This window comes from Scatophagus argus, chromosome 19 (assembly GCF_020382885.2).
Source record: "Scatophagus argus isolate fScaArg1 chromosome 19, fScaArg1.pri, whole genome shotgun sequence".
Taxonomy (NCBI): Eukaryota; Metazoa; Chordata; class Actinopteri; family Scatophagidae; genus Scatophagus; species Scatophagus argus.
The window spans coordinates 1,223,547-1,231,894 of record NC_058511.1 but is presented as its reverse complement, the minus strand read 5'-3'; the positions used below and the strand labels follow the sequence as shown (position 1 = coordinate 1,231,894).

The 8,348-nt window shown below is 47.5% G+C and overlaps 1 protein-coding gene and 1 non-coding gene across 2 annotated transcripts in view; one reads left to right on the top strand and one right to left on the bottom strand.

The window, feature by feature from the left end:
• Positions 1 to 1,237: 1,237 nt before the first annotated feature.
• On the bottom strand, positions 1,238 to 1,309 carry trnag-ucc. The gene has a single exon. It is a non-coding gene; the product is annotated as a tRNA-Gly (tRNA).
• Positions 1,310 to 7,458: 6,149 nt separating this feature from the next.
• Positions 7,459 to 8,348, top strand: part of myo6a (myosin VIa) — a 79,508-nt gene continuing 78,618 nt past the window's right edge. The window contains 1 exon segment of the mRNA XM_046374000.1: positions 7,459 to 7,591. The gene's annotated coding sequence lies outside the window, so the exon portion shown is untranslated.

The following is an 8,348-nucleotide window of genomic DNA, read 5'->3' as shown; positions in this document are numbered from 1 at the left end:
CAGCAGCTTCACTTTCTCTAACAGCAGTAAGCAGAATATCTAACACACACGCATCCACACAGATGAACATAATACAACCAAAATAAATAACCTGATAATTAAGTAAGAAACGAAAAGTTGAACGAGAGTCAATAACTAAACATTAAGGGAGTCTGACAGCTGACAGTCAGGAGTCCAGGCTGATGTGTCTGCAAACCGGGGACGTGTTGAGGGGTCTCTGGTGTTCGTCCACTGCTGGAACAGGACTGTCAGTAAAGTGTCTTTGGACCATCCCTGCAGAGTTCAGCGGGTCAGTATCAGCAGCTTCAGGCTGCAGGCCGAGCCCTCCTGACAGCATGATGTTACCTCAGGAAAGACCTGAACGGCCTCTGTAGCTCCTCGGCCTTCTTCTCTAATATCTTCCTTTCACTTCTAATTTTTAGGCCTAACTTTGGATAATGTTTGCAAGGTGAAAAGAGACTGTAGCGTTCTCAAGTTGTTCTGGGGACGGTTTCGTCAGAATTTGCTTCGGTTTTAAAGAAACTAGCAGAGCAATCAGGTTTAGTGACCTTAGCTGTTCAGAGATCACATGTTTCAGACTGCATGAAGGCCAAGCGAAGACAAAGACTGGACTGGAGCCGCTCTGTTATCTCAGCAGCACCTGTGTGTCCCGGTCCAGGTTTTAAAAAGGCCGAGTGTCAGGTGGTTTCTGGTGAAGTGTTGCTCTCAGCTTTCAGTCTGGTGTTGAGTCCCTTCACACAGAGGGGACTCGCCTGGTGTTAAGTTACTGGACACTAAAACATTCATGACTGTTGAATTGTGTTGTGTCATCCACTTACAAGCTCATTCGGGGAATCCTCACATTAAAGCATAAAATATAAATTAACTGCTATGAAAGTGAACGTTGCCGCTCTCTGCGTGACTGAGACCACAGTGATTCTGACTGACAGACAACATTAAGACCAGGTCCACTTATTGACCACATCTCACAGTCTCCATCAGCGCATTGAGTTAGTTTAGCTGGTTTAGTGATCCTCAAGTTCATCGTCTTTTTAACCACAACAAAACATTCATCCCTGCATGTGAACCTCGGCCTGTTTGTGCACAGCCGAGTCCTGGCAGGGACTTCCTGGTCATGTGACCCTGCAGCACCTCACACCTGGACTGTACCATTGGGCCGTCACAGCAGGAATAACGCAGGTGTAACTGATAGATAGATACTTTATTGATCCCGAGGGAAATTCAAGAAAGAGGCCCTTGCGATGGCCGGGAATCGAACCCGGGTCAACTGCTTGGAAGGCAGCTATGCTCACCACTATACCACCATCGCGTTAATTAATCGCACAAATTAGTGAGATTAAGCCGGTAACAGAAGAATTTTTGGTCTTTTGAATTCACATTTGTGACGACCAAGTCAGAAATTCACTTTCTTTTCGATCTCCACCAACTCCTGGGGGAAATATCTGACTCTTTACCTGCTAAATGCTTTCTTTCTTCTAATCAAATATTTTTACTTCACGTAACAGCATGTTTTTAAACTGTTGTATTAGTACTTTTACTTCAATAAAGGATGAATACTTGTTCCTTTCTCCTCCAGCTGTTGTCAGTTACCTGCGCGTGAGCCTGAAGCTATCGGGGCTCGTGCGTCTCACGTTGAACGTCCTGACGTCCAGCAGCGCCCCTTGCAGGCGGACTCTTCCAGCCGGGGATTTTTTATCCAGCTCGTGACGTCACAGAGCACTTTCCCAGGATTGCTGCGGGAGTCGGAGGCTGAAGGGCGGGGAGAGTGTGGCCCAGGCTGCCGGAGTGGACGCTATCATCAGGAGATACCCGGCACGGCTGTGTTGTTCGGCTGCGCGTTTCCTTTTCTGGGCTCTTTTAAAGACGCAGTTCTCCTTCGAACGATTCGTGGAGTGTCTGGAGTTTGCGGACGAACAAGGTAGGCAACACCGGCAGCCGTTTGCATTCACCGGCGAGAATTTATCCCAGTAAGACGGTGATGTAAGCTAGCTGTCCCGGTGCTAGCAGCGAGCTGCACCGGGAGCCTGTCAGCACACACCGCAGCTTCCCCCGGAGGAAAACCGTCAGCACAGCCACAGACTGCAAATGGCACCGTGTTCACAGCATTCCTGCGCTCAGCGGTGTTACAATCGATGTTTTTAACAACATTAGTCGTGCTTGGATTTGTCTAGCTTTGTTGAGAGAAGACTTCCAGACTTCCTTGAGACATTTGGTAATTTTAAGTTTTGTTGATGGTCAATAAAGCCGTGTGTCTAAGAATACGTCGCCCCAAACAGAATTTGAACAAATAGATGACTCTCTAAAATTCGGCACATAAAGAATCCGTTGTGCCTCTCTTTGTTTCAGTGAGGCTTCAACTTTTTCAGTGCGCTGAACGGCGCTGCCGTTGCTACGAAAGGGTGTATTCTAATGAAAGAACTCTGTAGAAATAACATGCAACATACAACACATAAAAGTTGGATTATGTGAGAATGGTGATGCTTTGATGGTCATGTACCTGCCGGTTTGAAGAAAATTGTCTGCTGAATCTGAAAAGGTGGTGATTAATTTTTCTTAGCTTATATGTGTGTCTCAAAGGCAACGTGATTCCAAATGATAATGTTTCTTGAACGGGGTTCGGCTCGGCGTGAGATTGTGTCCACACAGCCAGAATGGGGCACACATCGGAACGAGCATTTAGCACAAGCCTCGTTAGGTTAGCCTGAGTTCAGAAGGGACAGAATTCACCGGTGCGTTCATGACATGAGAGGCTGTGTTGTTGTTGTGCAGCAGCAGCACCGATATGTCAGATCTCACAATACGGCTGCGGCCTGCACACACACACACACACACACTCCGCTGCTGCTGAGCCTGGGAAGAAGAATCAGTGGACATGCTTTGCATAAGAAAGAAGCTGAGGGTGGTGGCTTTGGTCATTGTGACCTTTGTGCCTCAGCGATGATAAAAGATAATGTGCCATCCTGAAAAGTGTGCATGAGCCCAGCCTGTGCTCTGGTTTCATCTGTGTTGCACGATTACATAAGAGCTCTCAGTGCTTATTGTGTTTTTCCTGAGCTTGTTTTTATGCTGAAGCTGCTTTGAAATCACTATTACAGTCGCTTCATTCTCCCAAAGGCACTGGGAATCTGAACGACTCCACAGATTCACAAAGTTGTGCTTTTCTCACATCCTGCTTGCTGTCATGTTTCTCTACATGTTCGTGGGATTTTAACCCCTCAGGTATGAGTGTGCTGTCTCTGAGGCCTCTCCCACCTGAAATCCTGATTTCTGAAGGGACTTTGCCTTTTGACTTCCTCCTCACCATATCCTTGTTTTATGGCTGTATTGTTAGGTTATGTCATGGCAGCATTGGAACCACGCTGTCCTTCCTGGGTTCAGAGAGGGTCAGGAGCTCCAGGGATCAAAGTTTTCCTCAGGAAATGATCCTGAGTGATTACTGGATCAGCTGTGTAAAAGTAACTGGCATTCAGGAAGAAGTCTGAACATGCTCATGTTTTGGCTGCAGAGATGCGACCAATGAGATGAGCTCGGCATCCTGGTTGGTGGCTCATGTCCAAAGTGTCTGGCTAAGCTGTTTAGATGGATCTTCATCCACTTTAACATGTCCTTGTATACAGCAGAGAGCTGAGGATTCAGAAAATCAGACCCGTGCAGTTGATGGCAGCAGGCGTGTGAATGACAGATGACTTTCTGATTGTTTTCTCTGTGAACTGCTGTGTTGTGTTGTGTTTTCCTCCACACTGAGGAGGAAGCAGCTGGAGGTGGACGAGGCACACGGTCAGTCAGTAGGGAAAGCAAGTCAAGGAATTCCTGGAACATCCTGGAAGTGTGTTCAGGATGTTGGAGTTTGGGAATGTGTGAGGTATATCACACATGTACAGCAGCTACTGAAACACCACAAACCTGCTGTATGAGAGTCGGATCAACACCTCAACTAAAAGTGAGCGTGTGAATTTTTTTGCGCAGGTAATTGATTAATCGACTGATGTTTGCAGCTGGAGGTCAGTGATGACAAAGCTCAGGATCTCAGACAGACGGACAGACAGACTTTTGGACATCTGTGGACAAAACTGACAAACCTGTGACACGCTGATGTGTTGAATATCGACGCTGGTTCTGGTTCTGTTGTTCTGCTGGGGCTACGAGCTAACGGCTAACTCACTCACCAGCCGACTGGGCAGTCAGACTTTCTGACTGAGAAGAATAGATTTCATTTCTATAAAGTTTGCTCGTGTAAACTCGTGATTAACTTCAGTCCCGCTCATGCTGATCTCCCTGGACCTTCCTGCAGCATCTGCTTTGTGCTCACTGCTGCTGAAGGAGCAGGAGGGTTCATACGTATCCTGTTTCTGATGCCGGCGTATTAACGGAGTTGGTTCTGGAGGGTTTAGGACCCCCCCCGCCGCCCAGCTCGCCTTTGTAATTAGGGGAATGTGAGCTGAATTAGTCACGCCGCACCGAGCAGACTGCAGACATGTTGACTGTGATGAAGAGTGTCAACTTACAGGCCGTCTGAGAGCTCGGCCTCCTCACGTCGGGGGGGTCTGCTCTTGGAGGGAGCTGAGACGTTGCTGTTGTGTTGTGGTTCACACACACTACTGGATTACAAGTGAAGCAGGGTTTGTAAACAGAAGTCACGAGGACCCGTGGAGGTTTTGGTGGCCGGGCCGAGTCCAGCCTCACCTCATTTGATGAAATTTGCTCTTCGGCCTGTGGGGCGCTTGGTCTTCCCTCCGTCTGCGATGGAACCCTCAGATCTTCAGGGTTCAGGAGCTGCTGGCTCTCAGATGTCAACGTCTGTCTCTCTGAACTCATAAAACCTCACGTTTTAGAGCTCGTTTCCTGCTGCTGGGTCGGATTACCTTCCCACTCCTCCTCTCAAGCCGTCATCCTGTTGGACAAGAGGAGTTCAGATGGCATTTCAGACTGATTATTAAAGTTTCTAAGTTATCAACCTGTTTGCTCTTCTGTGTTTCGTGTCTGCTGATAAAATTAAGAAATGTTATGATGCATGCTTGAACCCGGTTGCATTGTGAGGGAGGATTCGGTTAAGTTTCCTGACAGTTTGTGGACCGTCAATGACCGTGATGATTGATAATCAAGAAAATTAGATCAGCTGTACACTTTATGCAGTGCTGAAACTGTTTTAAACATAACTGATGTGAACGCACCACGCATCCCGTCTGTCACGAAAAGGAGACGTCGTGTCGTGTTCACGCCAACCACAAAGCCTGAGAAGCGATCAGAGTGAGTTCCTCCGAGTAAACGTCCAGACGTACACTGAGAGAAGACGTGTCAGCGTAAAACGTCTTCCTGTCACAAAGGAAAACCAGGACTGAGCGTTTGAGTCTGTTATGAACATCCTCTGAAACTGTTTTTAGCAGCAGAGCGTTCGCCTTAAATCGGTTTGTGTTTCCTCACACTCTCCCCTCAGTCTGCTTGACTCGTGTGTGTGTGTGTGTGTGTGTGTGTGTGTGTGTGTGTGTGTGTGTGTGCGTGTGCGTGACTGAACCTTCGTGTCGCGTCACGACAACATGCAAATGGACCCAACCCATGATTATGGTGGCGACTTGATGGCTGTAACCGTGGCAACAGAGGGTTGGTGTGTCGGTGCCCTTCGAATCCCGGGTCCTCTTACTGCGCTGTCACGTGTTGAACTCTGGGTAATGTTCAGGGAGGACGCCCGGTCGATTTGAAGCCGGCAGCTGCTGTCGTGTTTTTGTCCGTCTCAACATGTTTGCGATTAAAGAGCAGACGAGGGGAAGCTGAGGCGGCGGACATCAGAGCGTGTGCGCTGTGTCCCTGCCCTGCTCGGCCACACTGCTCATTAGTTTGAGCTGTGGCTTTACTCCAAGAGGACTTTGACCCCGAGTTAATCCGGCTCTCCTCAACACTTCTCTTAAATATTCAGACGCCTCAGGAATGCTTGTTTCTAGCCGTGGCCGAGCTCGGCCTTCAGGCTGCTGCTGTCTCAAAACGCTGCTCATTTCGAGAGTTTGAGACGAGTGTTTGGATCAAACCGTCAGATGAATGTGGAGATCAAACCGCTGAGTGAGCTGATTCAGTTTACTCGTTTCAGTTATTGTTGATTGATCTGATTGTTTTCTTCATTCATCAGGTAGTTATTTGCTCTGTGACACGTCAGAGAGGAAACTGATTTGTGTGTTTGTGTTTGGGCTCTCAGGCCTTGTGTCAGTTGGTGTGGAGGTAAAACACTGACACACTCTGTGAGTTGTTTGGTGATGACTCGGCTCTTTGGGTGGCATCACACACAGAAGACATGAAAAGCTATTTCAACAGAACTGAGTGGTTGTGGTGGCTTCATGTCCAGATGCTTTTCCTCAGAACGTTTCAGATACACTATATAGACAAAAGTATGCAGACAGGTGTCTTCATGGACCTGTTTCTCAGGGTTTGTTCTCGGCCCCTGACTTCCAGTGAAGGGAAATCTTTATGCTTCAGCACACCAAGACATTTTGGACAATGCTATGCTTCCAACTTTGTGGCAACAGTTTGTTGAAGGCCCTTTTCTATTCCAGCATGACTGTGCCCCAGTGCACAAAGCAAAGCTCCATAAAGACATGGTTGGATGAGTTTGGTGTGGAAGAACTTGACTGGCCCACACAGAGCCCTGACCTCAACCCCATCCAACACCTTTGGGATGAACTGGAACGGAGATTGTGAGCCAGGCCTTTTGGTCCAACATCAGTGTGTGACCTCACAAATGCTCTACTGCATGAATGGGCACAAATTCCCACAGAAACACTCCAACATGTTGTGGAAAGCCTTCACAGAAGAGTGGAAGCTGTTAGAGCTGCAAAGCTGTCTGTGTGTTTACAATGAGATGTCATTAAAGTCCCTGTTGGTGTGAAGGTCAGGTGTCTCAATACTTTTGTCTAATCCTTTGAGATTTGTTACACAGCTGGACACGTTGAGGAGAAACCAGTTTTCACGTTGGTCTTCAGACACAGAGGCTGCGTGAGGGATTTTCCCAGGATGCCTTTGGCTGGATGAGTTAATGTAGCTCTGGTCCTTTGATCCTCGCTGTCCTCTGAGTCTGTCTGGTCTCACTTCCTGTCTGTCTGTCAGGCCTGTTTAATACACAGAGTATCAGAAGTTCATATAATTTTCAGAACTGAAAACAAAACTTTTAAAACTCATGAGTCACTCTCAGTATTTTACCCCTCAGTTTGACTTCTGGAAGGTTTAAGGAAACTTTAACCCTGACACAACATTATCATCACCGTCTACATGTGAAACGGGTCTGCTCGCCATCACCTCCCATAGAAACAGCCTGTGTCCATCAGGTGACGGCAGATTGAGGGATGTCTGTGATTGGCCGGTTGACACATTAAAGCGTTGTCACATTAACGAGGTCACCCTGATTGCTCATGCTGCTTCCTCCCAGTGAAAGCTGGGAAGCACCCAGTCAGACCACACTCACCTGCTGCTGACCACTGAAGGTCTCATCAGCAGTTCAGGACCAGTCTGGTTCTCAGGTTTGGAAGGTGACCTTGGTGTCACGAGTTGTCCAGAGCACTCACACAGATCCTGGATCCACTCAACAGGAAGAGGATTTAAGACTCTTTGTGTAATGTACAACTTTTTTCTTATGACACATTTTATTGGTGTTAGACTTCGCCTTTTGGAGGATGACTCTTGTCAATCTTTAAACTGGATTGCAGGGAGTTTGTAAAAGATCAGCACTTCAGAAATTCCACAGCTTTGCTGAAATCATCAAAATGAAGCTGCGGCGCGATCGCACCAGAGACGTGTGAGGTTTGAGGCTCAGAGGCTGAAACTGGCCATAAAGATGTTTTCTGAAGATGTTTTCTGTGAAAGGCTCCACCTTTAATTTTGAACAGTCAACTCAGGTGGAAAGTACATCATCATGAACTCTTTGAATTCTTTCTGATGGTTAATCACGGGCACATTTTGAATCTGATTGTGTGTGTTGGGAGTGTCAGGTTTGTGTCTGCCTCAGTGAAAGGACTCGTCTCCCCTGATCCTTGAACACACCCTGCAGTGAGTCTGTGCTGTGGGTGGGGCCCACATGAATGCTGGGTAACATTTATGAGTCCTGACAGAGCAGAGAGTTGTCAAAACGCTCTCATTGTGAGCACAAGCCAAATGTTTTAACTTGTTGAGCGTTCAGCCTCCTGCAGCTGCTGCTGCGCCACATTAAAAGCATTCATTTGGCAAAACACGGGGTGATGTTTACTGTAAAGCAGTCACAGGAAACAAGGTGTGTTTGTCACTGAGGTGTGCACTGATTGTTCATCAGAAACATGTCTAAAACACGGTTGTGTTTTGCTGTCAGAGGGTCAGTTTGAGTTCCACCGGAGAGT